Source organism: Acinonyx jubatus, chromosome A2 (assembly GCF_027475565.1).
Source record: "Acinonyx jubatus isolate Ajub_Pintada_27869175 chromosome A2, VMU_Ajub_asm_v1.0, whole genome shotgun sequence".
Lineage (NCBI taxonomy): Eukaryota > Metazoa > Chordata > Mammalia > Carnivora > Felidae > Acinonyx > Acinonyx jubatus.
In genome coordinates, this window is record NC_069383.1 from 980,476 (window position 1) to 1,005,389 (window position 24,914).

At 51.1% G+C, this 24,914-nt stretch overlaps 1 protein-coding gene and 1 long non-coding RNA gene across 8 annotated transcripts in view; one reads left to right on the forward strand and one right to left on the reverse strand.

Annotated features, from left to right (window-relative positions):
- PTPRN2 (protein tyrosine phosphatase receptor type N2) overlaps positions 1 to 24,914 on the forward strand; it is a 799,963-nt gene that overhangs the window by 456,225 nt on the left and 318,824 nt on the right. The gene's annotated exons all lie outside the window — the stretch shown is intronic.
- LOC113596735 (uncharacterized) lies at positions 5,221 to 22,926 on the reverse strand. Of its 2 annotated transcripts, XR_003417544.2 has the most exons (3): positions 22,449 to 22,913; positions 6,934 to 7,136; positions 5,221 to 6,246 (listed from the first exon to the last, which is right to left on the reverse strand). It is a non-coding gene; the product is annotated as an uncharacterized LOC113596735 (long non-coding RNA). The 2 variants fall into 2 exon arrangements; XR_008296514.1 differs by lacking the exons at positions 5,221 to 6,246; positions 6,934 to 7,136 and adding an exon at positions 16,886 to 17,170 and having other exon boundaries at positions 22,449 to 22,926.

The window sequence follows — 24,914 nt, forward strand, 5'->3', positions numbered from 1 at the left end:
CAAGTTATCTAAATGTGATGGTCATTGAACTTTAGTGAAAGTAGGATTATATCACATAGGCTAAGGAACGCCCAATGATGATCTTCACAGAGCTTCCTGGAAGCTCCCTTCATCCACTAAGGAAATATACTGCACTAGTTATCGAATGCGATATAACAAGTTACCCCAAACTTGTCAGCTTAAAACAACAGACATTCATTGTCTCACAGCATTTCTGTGGGTCAGAAATCCAAGAGCTACTCAGTCAGATGGTTCCGGCTCAGAGTCACTTGTGACGTTATGGTCAAGCTGCCGGCACGGGCTGACCTCCCATCGAAAGCTTAACTGGGCGGAAGGAGCCACTTCCAAGGTGGCTCCCTCACGCATCTGTTGCCAAAAGCTCAGTTCCTCACCACATGAGCCTCTCCAGAGGGATCTCCATGGCAGGACAGCTGCCTGCCCCAGAAGCAAGTGAGCCAAGTGAGAAAGAGAACTAGTACAAAGTCATAAGACCTTTTATGATGTAGTCTTTTCCATTAGATTCCATTCATCAGACACGAGTCATTAGGTCCAGCCCACATTCCAGGAGGAGAATTTGACTCCGCCTCTTGATGGGAGCAGTTTTTAGCAATTTGTGGACATCATAATACCACTACACATACCAATGAGAAAGGAACTGGAAATTAATATTACTCTTCAGTCAGGCCGCCTGGGGTAAGATGCTGGCTTTTCTACGTATCGACCAAATAAGTTTGGACAGGTTACTCCAGATTCCTCAACTATAAAATGTGGGTTATAAGGGTATCTCCTTCGTAGGATTTTGATGAGTTAAGTATGAGGTAAGAACTTGGAATAATGAGTAGTACATGGTGAACACTCAGAAAAATAGTGTTGCTACCAATATCAGCATCATCATCACCACCACCACTATCATCACCATCACCACCATCATTACTATAAGCACCAGCATCATCACCATCACCACCATCACCATCACCATCACCATCACCACCATCACCACCATCATCACCATCATCACCATCACCATCATCACCACCATCATCACTATCATCACCATCACCATCACCATAATCACCATCACCATCATCACCACCACCACCATCATAATCACCATAATCATTACTATAATGACCACCATCATCACCACCATCATCACTATCATCACCATCAGCATCACTATCACCATCATTATCATCATCATCACCATCACCATCACCGTAATCACATCACCACCATCACCACCACCATCATCATAATCACCATAATCATTACTATAATGACCACCGTCATCACCACCATTATCACTGTCATCACCATCACCATCACCATCATCACAACTACTATCATCACCATCACTATCCATCATCGCCACCACCATCACCATCATCATTATCATTACCATCATTACCATCATCACCATCATCATCACCATCACCATCATTATCATCACCACCACCATCACCATAATCACCATCATCACTATCATCACCTTCACCACCACCATCACCATCATCACCACCATCATCACCACCATCATCACTGTCATCACCATCACCATCATTATCATCATCATCACCATCACCATCACCATAATCACCATAATCATTACTATAATGACCACCATCATCACTGTCATCACCATCACCATCGCCATCACCATCATCACCACCATCATCACTATCATCACCATCACACCATCATCACTCTCACCACCACCATCACCACCCTCATCACCATCATCACCACCACCATCACCACCCTCATCACTATCATCACCATCACCATCACCATCATTATCATCATCATCACCATCACCATCACCATAATCACCATAATCATTACTATAATGACCACCATCATCACCACCATCATCACTGTCATCACCATCACCATCACCATCATCACAACCACTATCATCACCATCACTGTCCATCATCACCATCACCATCACCATCATTATCACCATAATCACCATCACCATCATCACCACCATCATCACCACCATCACCACCACCATCACCACCACCATCACTATCATCACCCACACCATCACCATCACCATAATCACCATCACCATCATCACCACCACCATCATAATCACCATAATCATTACTATAATGACCACCATCATCACCACCATTATCACTGTCATCACCATCACCATCACCATCATTATCATCATCATCACCATCACCATCACCATAACCACCATAATCATTACTATAATGACCACCATCATCACCACCATTATCACTGTCATCACCATCACCGTCACCATCATCACAACCACTATCATCACCATCACTGTCCATCATCACCATCACCATCACCATCATTATCATCATCATCACCATCACCGTAATCACCATCACCATCATCACCACCATCATCACCACCATCATCACTATCATCACCATCACCATAATCACCATCACCATCATCACCACCATCATCACTGTCATCACCATCACCATCGCCATCACCATCATCACCACCATCATCACTATCATCACCATCACCATCACCATCATTATCATCATCACCATCACCATAATCACCATCACCATCATCATTATCATCATTACCATCATTACCATCATCACCATCATCATCACCATCACCATCATTATCATCACCACCATCATCATCACCATCATCACCATCATCCTCACCATCATCACCATCACGATCATTGCTATTTCCATTGTTATTGCTGCTGCAGCCACAGTTCCACAAAGAGTGTTTTTTCAGATGTTTAAAGTTTTTAAGAGTGGTGGATTTTCCAGAGAAAACCATGAAAGTATGGATAATATTTTCTAAACTGTACCTTGTAGTTAATATGTGTCTCTATTGGGAAAGAAATTCCCAATAAAAATTCCCAATAGTGAGAATTCCCAATTGGTGAGAAACACATACCCCTGACAATGAGAGTGCCCTGTGGGACTCAGGAGGGAGTAACCCAAGTAAACACGGTCCATCTTCTGACCATAACAGCACTCTAGGTGTGCAAACGTGGGCAAGCCAGTGTGCTTCCCTGACTCTCAGACCCTGCTGTCTATAAGGGAGGTACAGTATACGGCCTCACAGAGTGGTCATGAAGTTCAGGTTGTCTCACAGCACAGAGCCAGGCACACCTGAAGCATTCTGTCTTTGTGGCTGTGCTGCAGGGGGTACGGAGGAAGCACGTTGGTCATGCAGGGCAACTACTGAACTTGGCTTCGAGCAATAAGGACAGACTTCATCAGGGACAAAACGTTGCATCACATCTTGAGGGAGAATGGGAGGAAAGGACAGAGGGCCTGTTTTGAAGAAGGAAATAAAAAGCACATCGTCCCTGAGTTTAACTGGGGGAGCTGAAAGAATCTCTCCTGTTTTGTAAAGCATCAGTCCTTAAAAATATGTAGGGTGTTGTCAGCTTTCACCTTTGAAAAGCTTAGCTCTGGTTGCCTTTTTCCTGGTTTTGTCACTTGCAGGGGTCTGTGAAAGGTGCCAAAATTAAGACCTTCCTATTATTTTCAAAAATGGTGGGGGAACCTGGGTGGCTCAGTCAGTTAAGCATCTGATTCTTGATTTCAGCTCAGGTCATGATCTCATGGCTTGTGAGATCAAGCCCCTTGTCGGGTTCTGCACTGACAGCAAGCAGCCTGCTCAGGATTCTCTCTCTCCTTCTCTCTGCCCCTCCTCTGCTCCTTCTCTCTCTTCCTCTCTCTCTCTCTCTCTCAAAAATAAATAGGCATTCATTTTTTTTCTAATATTTTCATGGTGAATCTTCAGGCATGAATGAATGGGCCACCTGGCCAGAAACGAGGACACAGTGGCACTCAAAACTTTCTCGAGAGGAAAAGACTCAGAGTTCCGGTGGTCAGTTTCCTCAGTGTTCTGTTTGCTTGGGAATGTGAAGTCAAAATATTTCGATAGATATTGTCTATGAGGCGAGGTTTAGCTCTTGAAAAGGAAGGTCCAGGAAAATGTGATAAATACAACAAGTTATCACATCATTATAATGCCTGATGTTGTAAACTCAGGGAGAGCCGTTCCAACTCGGGGTGTTTGAGCAGTAAGAAGGGACGTTTTAACGCCCTTCCTCATAGCAGGCGTGACGTGGACGGAACAGGGCAACTCCAGGGCTGTAGCCTTTCCAAGAGCCCCCTCGCCAAGGACATCCAGTTAACCCCTTTCGTCCTAATTAGTGACAGCAATTGAGATCCACCTGACCCATCGTCGACCTCCGTTTTTGTAAACTTGTTTGGAATTTAATCTTGTAGGTTGTTCACACGAAACACTGGGAGTCAGGATCTGATGTTTAACTTACTTACGAAAGTATGGCACAGCCCGGGGTCCACTGCCCCCCTCACTTGCCCCCCTCGCCACGCCTGGAATCCACCCTCCTCCCCGCCTCCTGTGCCATCTCTTATTGGAGTAGTTCACGGCTCGTAACCACGGGGACCTTTAGGGCATGATCAGGTTTCGTGATGTCCCTGCTAAAGCTTTGCACCAGTTCCGTCCTGACCTGTGGGCCTGACCCTGCACCACAGTGACCCCTGCCCTTACCTTGACCTCATCCCCTCCGCATTTGCTCGTGGACCAAGCAGTCCGCTCACCCCCATCCCCACCCTCCGCCCTTGGGCCCTGAGCCCGCAGAGCATACTCCGGAGTCTGCTCAGTTGGCCTTGTCCTGTGGGCACCAGCCAGCTGTCCCTCAGCGGGCCTGTCCTGGCTTCCAAACTCACACAGCCTCCTGCCATACACCCCCAGCATGTAAACCTCTGCTCCTCGATTCAGAGCCCTGCTATGGTCTGAAATTGTCCTGTGCACTTATCGACCTGCTTGCTCAGGGTCGGCACTGCCGTAGAGGAGAAGCTCCATGCAAGTCGCGAACAGCGGCCGGGTCTCCCTGGGGTCCCCCACTGGGTTTGGTGCCCAGAAGAGCGCTCGCTTTTAAAAGATTCTGTGGACACATTTAAAATATGTCCAATTCATTAATCAGCTCACTGATTAATTAGATGCAAGGACTATTAAGCTGTTCATCTCCTTGCATCTATATTTCATTTTCCGTATCTACTAATGGTTTTTGATTGAAACTACTGTATTTGTTGCTCTGCTCATAATTACATATGCCTTTGAAATTTGGTGACGTCTGTAACAATTCATAACATATGTTACCTTTGTTAATGACCTCTGATTTGATTCAACTAGCTTTTCCTAAGCCTGGCTTTGAGAATTCTGGGGCTGAAACAAAGGTATTTCTGTTCTCTAATGATTTGGTAAGATGCTCTCCCCGTGTTCACACGGTTTGATCTAAACAAGATAAAATGGGTTTAGATATAGTTCAAAACAAAATATTACTTAGTTCTATTAATCATATCTTGAACGTTTTATCTTAATTGTCTGCTCTAAGGAGATGTAGTTCAGCCATTTATTTGTTGTGTGTTTAAGCCTTGTGTGTGCCAGGCACCGCCCAGCTGCTATGGAAGATCCCGGAAGACCCCAGGGAAGGGAAGCGGTCTGAGGCCTGGGCCCTCAGGATCCCACAGGAGCCGAGAGTCAGTGCACCAAGGACTGTGTAGGTGGCATCTCCACGTGAGACCTGCCAAGTGCTGGGAGCAGACCTAGACTTCCTGGCTGACGCTGTTGGGGGGGGGGGCCCTGAAGGATAACGCAGCCACTGGGGAGGCCACGTGGCTGGAGTCTGACCGGTGGAGCTGAGGACAGACGCTCTGGACAGGAGGGGTGAAAAGGCAGAGGCCCAGAGAGCAGCATGGCCTGTTTGGGGACAAGAAAAGGCCTGTTTCAGGGGACGCAGGGTGTACGGGAGAGGCCTGCTCCGTGGGAACGTGGCAGGCAGGCCACACAGCTCGTGCATAAGCAGCAGTTAGTGGGCAGCCACGGAGCACTCTCGGTCAGAAAAGTGTTGGGGTCGGAGCTCTGCCCTGGGGAGGCCTGTGCACTCGCGACGTGGACGTGGACGTGGCAGAAACTGAGCTGAGCTGGTCCCTGACTGAGGGTCGGTCTGACTGCACGTCGGGCAGTGCGTCTGTGCTGTGACCGTGCTTCCTCGCCAGCCTTACAGCAATGCGGATGTAGGTGATGGGCCTTAGATCAGCGAGGACCCCCGTGCCCGGGGCAGCGAGGATCTGGGGTGCGCCCCGAGCCCTGGCTTCTGGGCCCCTCGGCCGGTGTTTTCTTCTGTCTCCCGAGTCGTCAGGCCAGATGTGCCTCGTCTGAAACTTGGCAGGGAATTTGGGGCTACAAAGTAAGTAAGGGTGCAGATGCTTGGAAATGGGGTGTGGACAGCAGCAGCAAAGGCAGAAGGAGAAGCAGTGGACAGACCTCGGGGACGGATGCTGAGGTCAGGGGCCCAGGGCAGGGGAAGCTCAGAATGTGAGTTGCTCCAGGACCGAAGGGCACCGGCAGGTCAAGGGCTGGGAGAATGTCAAGGCGGGGCCATGCCTTTCTGTGCCGGTCCTCAGCCGGCCCTGGCCTTGGCTCATCACCAGCCCTGTTGGGAGGGTGCCTGCTCCAGGAAGCCTTTCGGACCGCAGTTTTGCACACCCTGGATTTTCCCCATGGAACTGTGTGTCCTGCCTCTTTCCTCCCCCAGAGTCCCTCAGTCTGCAAGCAGGAGCAGGGAGAGCATGTAGGAAACGCACAGGAACGGATGGGGGTCCCACACTGCCGGGAGGCCAGTCTGCGGCCAGCTCCTTGGCCTCCCGGACACCCCAAGCCTCTTCTCTACCCGTCAGGTGCTCACCTGTTCTCCACTTGCCCGAGGCCCTGTCTGCCTGGGGATCAGTTATCCTACCTGCCAGCGTGGCTCTTTCCAGACTTCCCTCCATCCCCTCCTGCCCCCCCCGCCCCGGCTCAGGCCAGATCTTACCCCACACACAGAGCAACCCGGTCCCGTGACCCACCGAGGTCTGAGGTCTTACTCACATAAGCCCTCTCTGATGGCTAAACCCAGAGATGTCCACACTGAGGCTGGAGGGGCACCCCTCTAACGCTGCAGTGTCAACATCGCATGGAGTTCTGCTGGCGGACCCTGTAGCTCTCTCTGCTGTTACGGGTTTCGTCCTCACACTTCACTGTCTTTGTCTTCTCAAAACAGACCCCTCCACGCCCACAGAAGACTGGCTTTCCTAGGGAAAGATGAGCAAAGCAGGGAGCTGCTGTTTGAAATGTGGGACTTTTCTTTGGAAGTTGAGGAGAAGGCCCCTCGGGAACCCCTTCCTGATCGAACCCTGGCACGGCACGGGCTCCACGCCAGGCCTCCGTGCCGGCCTCCAGGGTGAAGGGCACTGTCAGAGAGGGCTACCTGCAAGGTGTCGTCCAGTATTCATTCTACAGAAAAGCTCGCAAAGGCTCTCAGTGCAGCTCGTAGGTGAACCCTCTGAAATGGATTTCCAGCAAGATCACAACATCGAAAGGTCGGTTTTCATTCTTCGTCGTCTTCCCAAAATATTTTGTCTTTGTTTTTACTCTTTGTTATTTTACATTGCCACGAAAAAAAATTAAATATAGATTTTTACAACCTCACAACAATGCTTTACGTCATCGTACAAATTCGCATCTTGCCCGTTGCCTGAGGACTGGGCACTTGGTGTTAAGGCAAGCCCGGTGCCTCAAGTAAGAGACACTGGGCACTGCCTCCCCCATTTGCTGCTGTGCATGGCCGTTCGTCACAGGACACATCGTACTAACAGTTATTCGGTCTCGTACGTGGACCGGCTCGTGTGGCTCTATGCAAGTCTGCTCTGTAAATCCTCTGATTATCTTGTAAAATCACCCTAAGTGATTATGTGCATACATATTGAAAACTGACTTCCGTCTAATTAGGAAAACGACGTAAGTCTGGAGACACGTCAGATTTTCACGGTAAAAGAGTGCTCGTGATTTTTCTCCCCTTTCCACTCCCCCTCCTCTCACCAAATGCTGTTGGTTATCTCCCTCGTGTAAGTTTTCTAAAATATTCACCCTTTAAAACCCATCCATCTGTCCTGTCGACCCATCAGCCAACAGAGGCAGGACAGGACTCTCTTCTGTGAACCTGCCCCACGTGTGCAACCCTACGGCGGCTGTGGGCCTGGGCGCTCACCCCCACCTCAGCCACCTCGGGGCGTGGGGGCCAGGATGCACCTCCCCCGCCCCCACCTCTGCTGCACATGGGCGGGCATCCTGGCTCCGGCCCAGAGCACGGTTCTGTATGGCCCCTGTTGTGGCTGTGCAATTCCAGCGGGTTTTCCCCAGAGGGACCACACAACCTCTGTTGTTTGGACGATGTCAGTGTTCTCTTGTCCTGGGTATTTGTCAGTCAGCAATTTAATGCATGGCCCGTGCGCTCCGGCTTCGTCCTTTAAGATCTGAGGCATTATTTGGTGCATTGCAGGTGCCTCTGTGAGTGTCTGTCATCCCTGGGAAGATGCGCATTTGAACCAGCAGGGAAAAAAATAGCATGATTGACGTGACTTTTGACATGATTTTTGTCAAGACGCAGGCATGCCATTTGCTGGAGAACCTGTTCTAATGAATGCCTTTTACACTGGCGAGCTGTGCAGTCTTGCCATCCGTCCCTTTCCTCCCACCTTGATATCCAAATGCCAATCACCGGGAAGAAAATTATGCTACTGAATGAGGTAGTGTGCAATTTACCCTCTAGAAATTGAACATTTACCGTAAGTGGTAAAGAAGGTGTTTTCTATACCTTGAGATAAGTTTGCATATAAATCTCTGCCTCCGTATTTCTAATTCACGGACACTGAATGTGTACCTTTGCGAGTCATCCTTTTATATCACGAGAGCGTTAAAACACGTTTTAAAATTGCTTTTGTACACATGCGGTTAATAAGCTAAAGTACAGAGAGAGGTGTTTCCAGTTCACCCCTTCCCCGGGGGCTCCTTCTGTCTCCAGTTCAAGGGGCGGCCACCTAGCCGGCAGCAAGGGCCAGCCACTTCCCGAGGCCTTCATTACTGCATTCCAATAAAGTGTGGTTTTTTCTTTTCCCACCTTTTCTCTCTATTGGCTTGGGATTTGTGTCTTAATCAAAGTGTGCAAGAAATGTGCTTAATCGTCAGACACGGTGACACTTTTACGTGGTGCTCCAGTTAATTAATGCGGAATTGCTGCGGAATGTTGCAGAAAAACTCGTGATTTTCCATTTACATCAAATGAGTTTGCTGTGATTAATGTTATCATAGGAAATACCAAAGGAATTAATAATGATTAGGCCATTACTTCCAAGTGGCACTGAAGACTGAGAGATCTTTACTCATTACAAGAGCTTTAAGAAAACCCACCACCGTTGGTTTCTGTGTTCTGATGTACAGGTTGGACGTGTTGGACTTGAACGGCGGGTCCCTACACTCGCCAAGTGACGTTCGCTTTTCAGTTCATTCTTCTTCCGGAGCTTTTCAAATTTGGGTTCATGACGGGTTAAAATTTTTTTCGGTCTTTTTTTCTTTTTTTTTGAGAGGTTAGTGCTTCTAAACTTCATTTATTCATTCCCAAGAATGCTAAGTACAAATACAAATACGTATTCTGCACAAGGCCTCGAGCTATGTGATCGGGGGTAAGACCAAAGATAAACGTAGCATGACCCCTCTCCTTGAACAACCAGGGAAGGAAGCACCCGTATAAAAGCTCAGTTATGATCAGGTGTTATCGAAGCTGTCCTGGAGACGCCCAGAGGCGTGAACGGGCCGGGGAGCTGGCGTTGGACCGTCTGAGAGGGCTTCATGGGAGCCACGAAATTTCAGCTGCTTCCGGAAATGAGGAGTTTGTCAGATAGAAGAGAACAGAGGAGGTGCGGAGTTGAATGTGTCAGGGACAGGATGACCTTGAGTGTGTCTGGAGCACAGGGTGTGTGCACAAACACGTGTGACGGGGAGCAGAGCCCCTGGCCGGAGGCAGCAAGGCCACGGGGCAGGCGTGAGCCGCTCCCGCCCTTCACCCACGGAGGAAGCTCCAGCCAGGCTGTGCACGGGGGACCCCGCGCCCTGTCTGCGCACCCGCCCGCTTCACGGCCAGCCCGGCAGGGCCCGGGTGTCGCGGCCGCGTGGGGGTGGACGCTGTGGACCTGAGCTTGCCGGGACTGCCGAGCTGCCGCCCTGGTGACGGCCTGTGGACCGCCAGTGGCGTCCTGAACCGCACTCTGGAAGCCAGCTGGCTGAAATGGGAAAGGAAACGCACTGTTAGCGCGATGGCCCTGCAGAGTGTGGTTTTGATGGTTTGGGGCCCTTTAGGCCTATTGAGAGGCTGTGAACACGAGGCTGGCGCCGGTGGAGACAGCCTGCTCGTCTTCCTGACTCAGGTGCCGCCCAGACGTTCCTGGCGCTCTGCTCCTTCTCGTAACATTGAGATCTTGGGTGGGAGTCGAGACCATCACTTTTCCTGCCCCCGTGTCCCTCCCGTCTGGGACATCGTGGCTTCCTAGTCCCTCTGGGCAGAGGGCCGAGGGCAGTGTGGCTCCACCTGAGGAGAGGGCTCAAGTGCACGTCAGCAGGCTGTCGCCACAGCCCAGCTCTTTCCCAAGCGTGCACTTGGTCTGGGAGCTGTCGTGGAGCATTGGAGTACCCTTTTTAAAAAATGTTTATTTCTTTTGAGAGAGAGAGAGAGAATGCATGCTAGCAGGGGAGAGAGGCAGCGGGGGAGAAAGAGAGAGGGAGACAGAATCCCTAGCAGGCTCCACACCGTCAGCACAAAGCCCGATGCAGGGCTCAATCCCATGACCTTGGGATGGTGACCTGAGCCAAAATCTGATGCTCAACCGACTGAGCCCCCTGGTGCCCCTGAAACCACCCTTAAACTGTGATTTCCCACAGCCTGGCCCTCGTGTTCTCTACAGAGGTGAGCTGGGCAGCCTTTGCCACAGGGAACATTAATTCCTGTCGTTTGGTGTTTTCCTGGGTCGCCCCCCCCCAGCCCCCCCTACAGTTCACCTCTTAGCGCCTGCACCTCCTGGGGGCCCCACGGGCCTGGTGACAGCGCCGCTCCTGCCCTGCTTGTGGCTACAGCACCCCCCCACTCCCGGGGGCACCCCCCCCAAAGCCTCCTCTCTCCCTTTGGAGCTCGGGCTCTCCTGGCCGCTGTGATGACTCTCCGTGTCTGCCCCTTCAGGCCTCCGCGTGCCCACAAGCTCCAGATGCTGCACGAATGTTTCTATTTGGACACCTCCCTGCCAAATACAGCCCAGCTTCCTTGCAGCCGGACTCAGCAACATGCCTGCTCCCCAGGTGCCCATTTCCATCGGTGACCAGAGCCCCAGGTCAACCCTCCCTCCCCTCTGCACCCACAATTCAGACCACAGGCTCGGCCTCTCTGCGAGGTAGGCATGCCTCCTCGTTGCCATGGTTACCACCTGGTCCCTGGAGGCCTCCTCGCGTAGCCTGGTGATATGCAGACAGCCCACGCCAGCCTGCCCAGCCAGACCTTTCTGGGCTGTGATTTCATCTCCGGAGTTAGGAGGCAGGGAGAATCCGTGGACAAACCCAGAAAGGAGAGTGGGCACTCAGACACGGTGGCCGAGAGAAGGCCTTCCGCTTCCTCACACAGCTTCTCTGGGGGCAGCGCAGACTCGTAACTTGGCCTGGATCAGAAGCTTCCACAAGCACAGATTGAAAAGGAAATCTTCTGTGACCTTTGGGACAGGCAGGCGTCTTCTTTCTTCTCTGGAAGCTTCCACTGAGCTGAGGAGAGAGCCCATCTCCACTGGACCACCCCACAGAGGTATGTGGGAGACTGTCCCCGCTCGTCGGAGCTCCCCGGGACATGAGATGAGCTCCCACACGTCCAGATGACAAGTATCCACTTGGGTTTTGCCTCCCTTACCTTCTCCGCTGTGTGCGTGGAGATATGGGGACACCAGGAATTCGGTCACAAAACAACAAAACTATGTGTAGTGTGCACCACGGGGCTCTAGACGCACAGGTGGCTCCTTCCCTGTGCTGGTGCCCCCGGGGGTGCAGAGCAGCAGAGCTGGGGTTCCCCGGCCTCCGCGTACCAGGAAAATGGAAGACCAAAGATGCGAAAGAAGATGCCCTTCCCCAGAGTTGGAACCCTTGCTGGGCTCTGCCCATCTCCACCCCTGAGATCCCAGGCATCTGGGAAAGCAGAACATCTGAAAAGCAGAACGTACCGGTCCCCATCCTCACGAGCAGCGCCGAACCCCCGGAAGCCTGTGGAAACTCTGGACGGCAACACCCCCCCCCCCCCCCACTGGGCTGATGTGGCGGCCACGTGCTCCCCATCGATCAGTCACGCTTTGCTTATCCCCCTGTGGGAGGATTAGTGGTCGGCATTCTGGAGCGTGGCCGAAACGCCCACCGGGCGCGCTGGGCAGTGAGTGGAATGTGGACCGTGCAGGGAAGTTCTCGACTCCCAGAGTTGGCTGTGGAGGGTTCTGCTTGAGGGCTGGGCCAGGCTGCCTCTTCTCACCATTAAATTAAGTGGTGTAAGGGAGGCAGAGGCACTTTGGAAAGCCTGGAATGCCACGCACCTGTCTTTACTACTGGCTCGGAGGTGGGACCCTCACAACCCACAGGCGGGCCTGGCGGTGGGCCCCACACCCTTGCCCACAGCGAAAGCAGCCGGGCGGCCCCGGGAGTGGTCACGCCTGTGGGGAACGCGGGACTCACCGCGTGTGAGAGGCGTTCAAAGCACGTGCTCTGAGCAGCGTTGCCCCAAGACCGTGCGCTAACTGCTCCCCGTGCAGGGAGGAACAGGTGGGGCGAGGCGCCGCCCCGGGGACCACACCTGCAGCCCAGCCCTGCGCTCCGCCCGATCACGTCTCCTCCAGGTGGCTTCGCGTCCCACCAGCCCCGGGTGCTGCTGGCCGCTAGACCTCAAAACACAGAGGGCCGGCTGGGCTTTGGGGCTCTGGCCGAGGGAGCTGTGAGGGCCCTTTATGACTGTGTGTTTATCTTCACTCCTCTTTACCTTTATTTCCCCTGATGATTCGTCCCCGGGTCAATCGTCTTCCGTTACAGAAGACCAGCCGGACACTGTTTTGAGTTTCCGCTCTCCTACTCGTTTATTTTCCCGCTCGCTCTCTCTTTCTGGCAGCTTTATTGAGCGTACCGTGAACAGCATGTAGTTAATGGTCACTCTGGGAGCCAGTAAGCACCCTTCTCCACCTGAGGTGTGTTTGGCCCTTGAGGGAGGGTGCCCGCAGCTCCCTGGCCGGAGCCTCCAATTACAGCTTGCCAAGGTCTAAGCACAGGAGCGGCCAATGTTACTTACGAATCCCGACTACACGAACGAGGCAGAGGCGTCGTCTGCGTTCAGGGGCCAAGCCCTGCGGCCTCGGAGGCCCAAGCAACTTCTGGGGAATCACGGGAAGCTGGCAGAGGGCACAGCCACTCGGCAGTTACGACTGACCAAGCGCCTGCCCTCTGGGTGATGTTGTGTGGACCAGGATACTCAGCTGAACCCGAACCCTCCACAGCCGTGGGATGAATGGGGGTCGCTGTGCTGTGGCCCTTGTCCTTGCTGGCAGGGCCAGAGACCCGACGCTCAGTGATGAGGAACAGCCCTGGTAGAGCGAGCTCAGCGCCTTGTCTGCTCTTACCCACCAGCGTAACCGCACGTCCTCTCCTAACCGCCAGAATCTGTGAGTGTGTGACCTTACGTGGCAAACGGGACTTCGCAGATGAGATTGTTAAGGGCCTTGAGAGGGGAGATTGTCCGCACAGACCCAGAGTTCACAGAGGTCCGTCAGGTGGAAAGAGGGTGCAGTCCGTGGGAGACGGGACCGGGAGGGAGGCACAGGGCGATGCGGCTTTGCTGGCTTTGAAGCTGGAGGAAGGGCCACACCCAAGTGATGCAGGAAGGGTCTGGAAGAGGGAAAGGTTCTCCCTGGAGCCTCCAGAGGGGAGCCAGCCCCACCAACACCTGCAGACCAAGTTGGTGGGGATGTGTTGCCTCAGTCACAGAAGGACAAGACCCATCCAAACCCAGGCCTTTTTAGAATTCAGTTCTTTTAAAACTATGATCAATGATGATGATGGTGGTGGGGAGCAGAAAGAGGAAAAGGAGGAGAAAAGGGACCAAAGCAGGACCTTTTTCTTCCGTGGGAAGGCATGTAAGCCAGGGACAGTGGTCTGCTGGGAGAGAGCCTGTGTTCAGAGTCCCTTCTGGAGGTTTTCTAGACCATAAACCTCGCTTCCTGATGAGGCAGGTTAGCCGGGAGAGCCCCAGGGTGGGAGTCAGACCCTGTGGGGTAAACTGTGGTCCTCCTGTGACTGGGTGTGACCCGAGCCCCCCGACTGGGTGCCCACGTGGGTGAGGCCACGGGGCCAGTGTCCCCACGCATGGGTCAGTGAGGGCTGGCTCCTAGGGCACACGGGAGGAATGGGAGGTTCTGGGGGGCCCGGGGGTTAATGGACGGTCCGTGATCTTCCTTTAGACACATTCTGGGAAACACACTGTAACTGTTCGGTAACGGCGGGGGCTGGTTGTAAAGCAAGGGGGTCTTTGGAAAGCATCGGTATGCTGCGTTGGGTGTAAGCAGAGAGTGGCAGTAATTTGGGAAAGAGGGAGATGGAGAAGCCATGCTTGTCTGGGACCAGGACCCTTGTCAGGCTCTGACTGTGCCTGGCCCACAGGGTAATTGAGGCTGGGTAGGTGTTGGGTGTGTAGAGAAGTACCCAGAACTTTCCGTCGGGGCTGACTTTGGTCTGAACGCTGGCCTCGGCACTTCGAGTGTGTGAACTTGGGGAAGCCACATGTACTTTCTGGTACTTTCTTCAGGTTCTTCACGGTGAAGTGTCTGTACACGTTGTAGTCCACCCAGTCCCGGCCACGGTCGATTGCGAGATGATCGTTACTTTATTTATCATCAAGAAAGAAATTGCTCCAATGGCCATATCCTGTCTCGCCATTGGCAGTGTGATGCACATTCACTCCAGAGATGCTGAAATGTGGAGAGCCGTGTGTCTTGGGATCAGTGGACTATAGCAATGCCCGCCTCACACGGAAGGCTAAACGAGTGTTGGCTCACAGAATGCCAGCTCTTTCCAGTCTCTCTTACACAGACCTTCCTCTTCACCCGTTCTCACGCCCCCTCTGCCCGTCACTTTCTGGAATGTCACCTGCAGACGGGGTCACTGTATGCCCCAGTCTGGCTGGGGCAGCACTGGCTTATGCTGGCGTCCGCTCTCAAAGCTTCCGTCTCTGGAAGGTGCGTGATATTGTGGCCCTATCTGCGGCGAACAGATGCCAGGAAACCGAATCCCACGCCCACCATGTGGCTGAGAAATGGGCGAGAGGAGGATGGGTATGTATACAGATCGTGGTTGCCCCTGGAGCCCCTCGAGGGCAAGAACGGGACGGGGGACTGTGTGCCTGCAGGAGCCCCAGTCAGCTCGCCAGCTCTGCCTCAGGCTGTTGTTAATGGCAGCGACACGTGTTGGAGACGGGACGCCCACGGCCATTCTGTGCCTGCACCCTGCACCGTGGCCTGCACAGGGTTACCGGATGGACCGTTTGACCACATTACCTGATCGTTACGGTGGAAAGCTTCAGATTTAATCACTTTAAGTGCAAATGGATGAGTTCCTCTCAAGCTCAAAGTGTCCTCCAGTTTTCCTGTCTTGACCAATTCAAGTGATCCTGTTGCTTTTTCTAGTGGCTGAGAAGCAAAATGTTAGACCCCAAAGCATCTTCCTATCTTAGTAGCCACCCAACCCAGCAGTTCTACCTCGTGCCACGCTTAGGAATTACCTGGGAGGACTTTTAAAATACTGGAACCCAGGGCCCAGCCCCTGACGAATAAACCAGACTTGCAGCGGGAGGGTCCAGCTCTGTGCCCCGAAACCACGCGCCCCAGGACAAGAGCCCCTGTCTGGTCTGGTGTCCTTACAGAAAGGAGTTGTGTCGAGGGCCCGCGAGCTTGGACGCAGGGGATGGGGAGCCAGACTGAGCTCCCAGCGCTGCTCCCCGCGCCCCCCACGGTACGCGGGGCACACACGGCTGAGTCCCACAGGGGAGAGAAGACCACAGGTCGACCCTCAACAGCCTCTTACAGGTAAGAAGTAACATGCGTTGGGAATAGCGTTCATCTAAAAAATATATATTGTCTGAACTTAACCAGGGCGCGTGACATAAAGGTGGGATTTAATGATAGAAATTACGTTTCATCCGTGTAATGGTCACCGTTCTTAAACTTGAAAGGTAAATGCTCTTAGTGACTAGTGTCAGCACTGGTTTGGCGTCTCCGGTCCGGACTTTCTTTGCTGGCACAGACGTGCCATGGTGCTAAGTGAGGTAGGCTAGCTGTGGAGAGGTGTCACTGTGCTTTGGGGACGAGTGTGGGCCTGACCCAGGTCTCCGTTATCGGGACTCATGTTCCAAGTGTGGACAGTTTCTGTCGGGGCCACGTCGGTGTCGCAGGGATCCTTGATGTCTGCGGAACGCGTTCTAGAGAAAATGTTAAGTAATTAAACCCAAGCTAATGGACTATTTCGCAACTGAACTGATGTCTATAACACATATCCGCTGTAACTCTGTTTAAGAACGGAGTCTTAACCACGGCATATTTTCTGCTTAAAGAGAAATCATAAAACTGAATCAGTTCTTAATTATTTCAGTCCTAGATCGCAGGGATGCGCTCACGAAAACACCTTCTGTCCCTAGTGACAATACTCCCCGAATTAACTCTTCCCACATGACGGAATCGTCTGATTCCCCCACTGGACCGCACAGCGGGAACAGCATGCTGTCGGTGGTCACGCTGCCCACGTGGTCACACGACACATTCCCGAGACTGTAGGAGGTGAGGGTGAGTACTGAGCGCTGTGTGCCCAGCCCTGCACCAAGTGTTTGCTATTTAATTCATTTATCCCCATGCCTTCTTATGACATGGGAAGGCCATCCCCAGCTTTGAGACAGGAAAACTGTGGAAGGAACAGTTTAATAATATATCAGCATCACGTGGCCAATAGGGTTGCTTGTCACCATTTCAGGGGCCACACACTAATGCCCAAGGTCCTTCAAATGGTGGGACATGGGGCCGAGAACGGCAGAAGGTCTGTGTGACTCCATAGTCCATGCAGTACGTCCCCACACTGGATAATAGTAAATTCTCCAGAAACAGGGTCTACGAGCTTGGCCCTTGTAAACCCTTTTGGGCTGTGGTTGGGATGAGTCCTGTTGCTTCCTCTCGAACTTGTCCCATGACGTCTGTAAGTGGGGACAGGTATCAGGAGCTGTCAACGCTGCAGCCATTGCCCTCCGAAACCCTTCCAGAGGGTCCTTTCTTCACTCTGCCAGCATATATCTATTGACTTCCTACTATGTGCAGGCAGCACTGGGCTCCGACACACAGAGATCAATCAAACGGCAAGGCTCTGAGTTCAGGGCTGTTACTCTTGAGATACATAAAATAATCCACACATCAGGGGCGCCTGGGTGGCTCGGTCGGTTAAGCGTCCGACTTCGGCTCGGGTCATGATCTCATGGTTTGTGGGTTCGAGCCCCGCGTCGGGCTCTGTGCGGACAGCTCGGAGCCTGGAGCCTGCTTCTGATTCTGTGTCTCCCTCTGTCTCTGCTCCTCCCCTGCTCGTGCTCTGTCTCCCTTTCTCTCAAAAATGAATACACATTTAAAAAATTAAAAAAAATAAAATGATCCACATATCAAATATTTCCCAAAACTTAAAGTAAACACCCCTGAGCTTCAACATTTCATCAGCATGCCCTCTGATTTCAAATGTCAAAACTTATTATTGAAAATAAACCTGCTGGTGACGGAGCTGAAAAATTCTACCATTACTCTGTGCACCTGAGCATTACTGCATTAAAATCAACACCAAAAAACTGGAAATTGGAAGGGAATGGTCTTCCTACTCTTAAATGTGTACTTAAAAAAAATGTAACTGCGGTATAGTTTCCATACGGCCCGATGTTGGTTTTAGGTGTGCAACGTAGTGACTCAACACTTCATACGACACGCGGTCTCATCACAAGTGCATCGTTAGTCCCCATCACCTGCTTCCCCACCCCCTACCCACCTCCCTCTGGTGGCCCTCAGTGTGTTCTCTGTAGTGAAGAGTCTATTTCTTGGTTTGTCTCTCTCTCTTTTTTTTTTTTTCCTTTTCCTCATTGGTTTTTTTTCTTAAATTCCACATGTGAGTGAAATCATAGGGTATTTGTATTTCTCTAACTTAGTAAATGTGTAAATTTCAATTCAGATCTCATCCTACTAACACCATGATTTCCCATCACAACCAGAAAACAGAAATAAATTTTGGTTGTTTATGCTGATCCACAAACAAATTTTCAAGCATGTTGTTTCCCTCTCAAGTACCAAGAAAAATAGAAGACCTTGTGATTTTTTTTTTTTTAAGTAAATGATCCACTTTTTTTTCCTCCTTAATTTATTTAAACTGTTTCACAAAATCCTCCCGTGTGCCGGGTGCCTCTGGGGGCAGGCGGAAGGCTCTGGAATCCCAGCACTCAGTGTCTGCCCCAGCATGTGTGCACCACAGGGCACCAGGGCCTCTTTGTCAGGAATAAGAAGGTACAATTACAAGGGGCGCCTATGGATTCGTCGTTCCACAGGACCTGGGATGCCCCAGATTTGGCGGTACTCGGGGTGTCCATGCTGACACAGGTTTAATCGGTGAACCTGGCAAGGGAGGGGGCGGGCAGGGCGCAGCCTAGCGGCCCCTGTGAGTGGAAGCCTCCCCGTGAGGTCTGGCCCCCCTGGCCGTTCCTCAGCAAGAAGCCTGTTAAGGTGGCGTGACCAGAATGGCGTAACCTACCCTTCGTGTCTCCCCTTAGTAATTTCCTACCCATTTACCCCCTGTCTCTGCCCTCGGCTGTAAGTCCCCAGATGTCTTCGCCACCTTCAGAGTTCACCCTGGCCTTTCTCCCCTAATGCGGCGGTCTTGGCGTCTATCGCAGTAGTCCCAGACAAGATCTTCCTTACCGTTTCGACAAATGTCATGGTAAAATTTTTCTTTCGCAGCAATCCTCAACATCGTCTCTAGGACTTTGTCATCTTGAACACTGAAAGCCTGTCCCCATTCACCACTAGCTCCGCATTCCCCTCCCTCGCAGCCCCTGGCTGCACGGTTCCACCATCTCTCTCTGTGGATTGGACGACTCTCAGTCCCTCGTATCGGTGGGATTATACAGTGGTTGCCCTTTGGCATCTGGTCCAGTTCCCTCAGCACGTCGTCCTCAAGGTATTTGACTGCATGTGTGGAGCAACCACAGGTAGTTTATCCGTTCGTCTTTCATGAACACTTGGGTTCCTTCCACCGCTTGGCTGTCGTGAACGGTGCTGCTATGAACACGTGTGTACAGATATCTTTTTGAGTCCGTGCTTTCAATTCTTTCGAGTATATACTCGGAAGTATCGTTGCTGGATCATATGGCAGTGAGTTTAATCTGGCGAGGGTGGGGGACTGCCACCGTGTTCCCACAGCAGCTGTACCATTTTGCACTCTCACCAGCAGTGCGCCGGGGGTCCGGTCTCTCCACATCTTTGCCAACACTCGCTTTGTTCTGGGTTTTGTGGGGTTTTTAAAATAATATGTGTCCTCAGGGGTATCTCATCGTGCTTATGATTTGCATTTCCCCGATGATTGTTGACGTTGAGCATCTTCTCATGTGTTTTTTGACATTTGTATGTCTTTGGAGAAATGTCTACTCAAATCCTTTGCCCATTTTTTAAATTGAATCATTTGGTCTTTTTGGTTGTTGAGTCTGTGAGTCTTTATATATTCTGTATATTAATCCTTAATAAGACACATGACTTGAAAATATTTTCTCCCATTCTGAGTGCTGCCTTTTCACTTTCTTGATAATGTTCTTTGATGCACAGAAGATCTTAAATTTGATGGAGCCCAATTTACTTATTTATTCTTTTGTTACCTGTGCTTTTGGTGTCCTATGCAAGGAATCCTTGCTAAATCCAGTGTCGTGAAGGCTTCCTCCTATGTTTTCTTTTCAGAGTTATAGTTTTGCCTCTTACATTTGGGTCTTTGATCCGTTTGGGGTTCGTTTTTTAATATAGTGTAAGGTATAGGTCCAGCTTTATTCTTTTATGTGTGGATACACAGTTATTCCTGCACCATTTATTGAAAAGGTTGCCCTTTCCTCATTGAGTGATCTTGGCAACCTTGTCAAAATCATTTGACATGTATATGAGAATTTGTTTCTGAACTATATTACATTCCATTGTACTGTGTGTCTGTCTTTATGCCAATCAATACCTGCCTGCTTTGATTAATGTTACTTTTTAGTAGGTTTTGGTGATTTCAACTTTGTTCTTCTTTTCCAAGATTGTTTGGACCGTTCAGGATTCTTTGAGATCTTATATGAATTTTAGGAGGGATTTTTTTCCTAAATGGCAGCACTGCAAAAAGTGAAGGAACTGCAAAAACATCACTGGGGATTTGACAGGGATTGATTGCATTGAATCTGTAGACTGCTTTGGGTGGGATTGACATCTTAATACTATTGACTGTTACTACCCATAAACATGGGACGTCTTTCCATTTATTTGGGTCTTTTATTCTTTCAACGATGTTTTGTAGTTTTCCATGTACAAGTATTTCACTTCTTTGCCTAAGTTTATTGTTAAATATTTTATTCTTTTTGATGCTATTGTAAATGGAATTTTCTTAATTTCCTTTTCAGATTGCTCATTGTTAGTATATAAAAACAACTCATTGTGCAGGATATATTTTGTGTCCTGCAATTTTGCTGAATCCATTCACTGGTTTTAACAGGTTTTTTTTGTGGAATTTTTAGGGTTTTCTACATATAGGATCATGTCATCTGCAAACAAATAATTTTACTTCTTGCTTTCCAATTTAGATGACTTTTTTCTTTTCTTTTTCTTTTTCCTTTTTTTCTTTTCTCTCTCTCTCTCTCTCTCTCTCTTTTTTTTTTTTTTTTTTTTTTTTTTTTTTTTTTGCTTAATTGCTCTGGTTAATACTTGCAATATTGTGTTGAATAGAAGTGGCAAACACAGGCATTCTTGTCTTTTTCCTGCCTTGCAGGAAAAGCTCTCAGTCTTTCCCCATTGAGTATGATGTCTGCTGTGGGTTTTTCTATGTGGCCTTTATTATATGTGACCTTTAGTATGTGGCAGTATCCTTCTCTTCCTAGTTTGTTGAGTTTTTTTAATCATGAAAAAGGTGTTGAATTTGTTGAATACTTTTTCTGCATTAATTGAAATGATATGTCGAGTTTTTCTTACTCCTCTTCATTTTGTCACATTGATCAACTTTCACATGTTGGCCTGCCGAGAATAAATCACACTTGGTCATAATGTATAGTTCTTTTAATAAACTGTTGAATTCTGTCTGCTGGTATTTTGTTGAGGAATTTCACATGAGTGTTCATAAAGGATACTGACATACACTTTCTTTTTTTGTAGTGTCTTTATCTGGCTTTGGTGTCAAGATAATGTCGGCCTCATAGAATGAGTTAGAAAGTGTCCCCTTCTCAGTTTTTGGAAGAGTTTGGGAAGGATTGAGGTTACTTCTGCTTTAAATGTTTGGTAAGGGCTCCCGGGGGGCTCAGTCACTTAAGCTGACTTTGGCTCAGGTCATGATACTGCAGTTCGTGGGTTCGAGCCCCATATTGGGCTCTGTGCTGACAGCTTGGAACCTGGAACCTGCTTCGGATTCTGTCTCTCTCTCTCTCTCTCTCTCTCTCTGCCCCTCCCCTACTTCTGCTCTGTCCCTCAAAAATGAATAAATGTTTAAAAAAATTAAATGGTGTAATTCACCCATGCAACCATCTGATTCAGGGATTTTGTTGTTTGTTTAGAGGTTTTTGATTACTGATTCAATCTCCTTGCTAGTTGTCGGTCTGTTCAGACTTTCTGTCTCTTCATGATTTAGTCTGGGAAGGCTGTATGTTTTTAGGAATTTGTGCGTTTCGTCTAGGTTTTCCAATTTGCTGGCATACACTGGTTCATAGTATCCTCTTATGACACTTATTATTTCTTACCATACCTGTAAAGGCATCAAATATTACTATTTTAAAATATTGCTTAGTCCATTTGATTGTTTTCAATTTTTCATCTGTGAGCATAAATATTTTTCTCTAGAGATTGTTCTGTTTCACCCTAATCTGATCCCGTTTTCGTCCTGTAAGTACACTTCCCTTCGGCTTTCTCGTCCACTCCCTGCACGGTCTTTAGCTACAGGACTCATCCATATGGATTGATACTCAAGTCCCAGGTGCCGAATGCAAGCATTTCTCGAGTGAACGGTTGGGACACTCTGTGGCACGGTGCAAAGTGAGCGGGAGTTGGTGTGGGAACGCCGGATGACGTGAGATCTAAAGATGCCTGGCATGGTTCTCGTCTCCCGCACTAGTGTCCTGTGGGCTCAAGGGTTCGACACCCCCTAAGCTGCTGACTCCCTGGCCTCTTGCCCCCCCCCCCCCCCCCAGATGACAGTTCCCGACACTGCGTTCTGAGTGGCTGCTTGCTTACCTCCCCCTTCCGCCAGGCGGGATCGCCCATCCCATGTTCTCTAGGGACCCTTACTGAAAAGCAGAAAGCGAAGTGCAGGTTTCCGTGGCCGGGTGAGTCAGGTGTGCCAGCCAGGTGCATACTTAAATTCCCCTTTCAGTTCGTGGCGATCGAAACGTCCTTTTTGTGAATTCCTGACATGCATTCGTGACACAAGTTCCAACCTGCAGGCCCAGGAGCCAGAATAAATCAGGCGCCACGTATAAAAACGTGTCCTCTGGGAAGGTAAGACTTTGATTAACCGCTGAAACAGTGACCCCTGACACTTGGCGACCGCCGTCGGCCCTTAATTCGCAGGCCTCGCCAGGGGGCGGGGCGGTCCGGCTCCGCCTTCCCCTGCCATCCCGCCTCCAGCCCCCGGGGCCGTGGGCCCCGTCACCGCTTGCGTGCATCACACACACGTCCCGGGCCGTGGCTGGACACGGGCTGCCGGCCCCGACGAGCCGCCGTCGGCAGCCTCTCCCGGCACCGGCCCCCGTGGGCGTCCGTTTCTCGGGCAGGGCCCCAGCCCCTCGCAGCACGCGCTGCCCGCCCGAGCGGGCCCGCCAGCCCTGCCTCCGGCACTTCCGGTAGCTTCCTCTCGCGGCCGCGGTGCCCACTCGCCACACGAGCCCGGGGAGGACGGGAGCTGCCGTGCCCGGCGCCGGTCCGGCCCCCGCCTGCGGCCACGTCCGCCCGGCTCCTGCCGACCGCGCGCGGCCGTGAACGCAGGGCTGCGCCTGCCGCCGTGACTCCACGGGGCCGCTCCCCGCGCTCGGAGAACCCGACGAGTGCCCGTAGCTTGCCACCCAGCGGTCCCCCCAGGTTTCTCACGAAATAGCCGCCAAGAGCTGTGCGCTGGGTGTCGGCGCGTGGGGAGAATTGCGCCATACGAACACCGGAGACGCGAGGTGGCGTTAGAGGCAACGCGCACGGGCCAAGGTGACCGGCAGCCGGCGTGCTGATCAGGGAACGCTTTTGTCAAAACTCACGTTTCCTTTCTGGTCTCCTGGGTTCCTGTTGACCCCTGACTCTCCTTAGAAACGTGCCAAGGCCACTTTCCGTTGTGAAAAATCGTCTCAGAGGTGCTATTTGGGATTCTGAACCATGCGGAGCCCCCCTCATCAGCCCCCCAGCGAGCAGAGCTCAGCACTGACCTCGCCCTCCCTTCTGTATTGGGCCCTGTGCTTAACACAACAATGATTAGGAGTTGTCTGAAGAAGGGATTTGATCCCAACACCATTCCCGTCTGGAGCAGGGACACCCCCGCCCCCACCCCCACTGTGGACCATCCAGAGCAGGGACCACCCCCCACCGTGGACCGTCCAGAGCAGGGACCCCACCCCCACCCCCACTGTGGACCATCCAGAGCAGGGACCACCCCCACCCCCACCCCCACTGTGGACCGTCCAGAGCAGGGACCACCCCCCACCCCACCATGTACTGTCCAGAGCAGGGACCCCCCCTCCCCCCCCCCGCCGCCATGTACCGTCCAGAGCAGGGACCCCCTCCCCACCTTGCCATGTACTTTCCGGAGCAGGGACACTGCAGGACAAGGATTCTTTTCCTCAGGGGATCTGAGCTGGGCTACTGGTGCTTTCCCGAGTTTTGCCTTTAGAGGAGTTGAAACAGTTTAGGAATTACCGGCAGGGCCTCCGTGTCCGTTGCTTATATGCACTGGCAGCTCCCGCCAGGGAAGACGTGAGCCTGTCTCATGTTTCGCGACAGGTTCTCAGCTGCAAGGAATCTTAAGAATCACAAACCCAACCATCCCTCTTGCCGTTGTACTTAGAATTGCTTTTTCCCACCAAACCACTTAGGATCTGGCAAAAGTTTAGGGTGTCCGTGGCAAAAAGAGGTTGTTTAATCAGCAGTAACGCCGTGTGCCTGGATAGAAAATTCTGGAGCGTACTGAGTCACACCAGCTCATTTCTAGTTCCACGACAGAGCGCCATTTATACGTGCACTACTCTTATGCACCAGAGTGGCCGCAATAAATCAACATTTCTGGAATATACCATCGGGGCTGGGCTTCTCACTGAAGAAAGAGGCTTGCTTGCGACGAGCCCACAGCATGTCACCTCACCCCACCGCAGAGTGCGGGATGAACAGAGAAGCAGGAGAAACTCTCAAATTTTTGTATCTTAAATCGACTCCTTTGATGTATTATTCTTTTCCTTTATTTTAAAAGACAGCGTTGCAGAAATAGGTCGGAATTATGACTGAAAAACATACAGAATGTTTAAACACATTGCCTGACTTGGTTCCAAAGATGTGAGAAAGGATTTCGATGTTTCTCTGCGAGAAACCCCAAGGGTGACTGGGACGCCTTTGCTCTGCCCCCCTGACAGTCGCACCTGCCAGGATGGGGTCCCCACAGCACCAGGGCCCCCAACTCTTCATTTCTGGTGACATCACCTCCCTGCCGACCCCGCTATCTAAAGGTCC